The sequence below is a fragment of the Berghia stephanieae genome, chromosome 15, assembly GCF_034508935.2.
Source record: "Berghia stephanieae isolate SIO BIC M18660-M18661 chromosome 15, UCSD_Bste_1.3, whole genome shotgun sequence".
In the NCBI taxonomy this organism is placed as follows: Eukaryota; Metazoa; Mollusca; class Gastropoda; order Nudibranchia; family Aeolidiidae; genus Berghia; species Berghia stephanieae.
Window position 1 is genome coordinate 14754316 of NC_088374.1, and position 919 is coordinate 14755234.

The window sequence follows — 919 nt, forward strand, 5'->3', positions numbered from 1 at the left end:
TTTAGGTCACGCATTCAAAACAATAGTCTGGCCGTATGTGGTAAAACACGTGCTCCTGCCTTGACCGCTCACCTTCCATAGCAAATTATAGAAAAAAATATCCATTAAAATGTGGATGTCGGGTGGCAAAATAAACACATACTCATAAATACTCGATCGTGCATCAAATAATGTCTAGATGTTGATATTTTATTAAACAAATGGTGAAATTTATCAAAAATAAATGTCAATCTATTTTTAGACCAGGGTAAAGTTAATTATTCAAAAATTAATGCGCTTGTGTGAACAAAACAAGAACTATCTGTAACCAGATTTTCAGAATAATATAGACATATATGTTGAATTTAACTACATTAAAATTTTATTTACACATGTTTGTTTTAACTGAAAGTGTATTATCTATAATTTAAACAACAAAGACGGAAGATCTATTTTGGGCGCAACGTTGTCCGGCTTCTACCGTTCCTAATCAGCAGCAATGAACAACCGGAGATCAAATAATTCAAAGGTACAGTTTCATTTTCAGTGTTTGAGTTTGTAATCTGCATCGATTGCTTTAAGAGAAGGTAAATATTTAGTTCAATGTTAACACGTAGTAGCTTTCCGGTCTTTAACTTTGGATGTTTCACTCGCATAATTCTAGAATGCTTTGTAGATGTTTTTCATCTAGTCTACGATTCACCTTGCATTGTCAGTCACTAGAAGACAGCTCCACTCACCGAGATTCTCACTTACAAAGTTGACGTCTCCTTCGCTAATGTCTGCTTCATGTTCAAGCAGTGACTGATTCTGATACTGTTTGAGGAAACACACTTTTCATAATAATAAATGGATAATATTTTTAAATTGTCGTGTTGTGGGTAACAGCTACAATCTAGAACGTGTGGTGTATCAATTCAATCATAATTTAACTCCCCCC

General features: G+C 34.1%; 1 long non-coding RNA gene across 1 annotated transcript in view; it reads left to right on the top strand.

The window, feature by feature from the left end:
- LOC144960561 (uncharacterized) overlaps nucleotides 1–919 on the top strand; it is a 4649-nt gene continuing 3730 nt past the window's right edge. The window contains exon 1 of the long non-coding RNA XR_013642874.1: nucleotides 1–508. This is a non-coding gene — a long non-coding RNA (uncharacterized LOC144960561). The remainder of the gene's footprint in view (nucleotides 509–919) is intronic.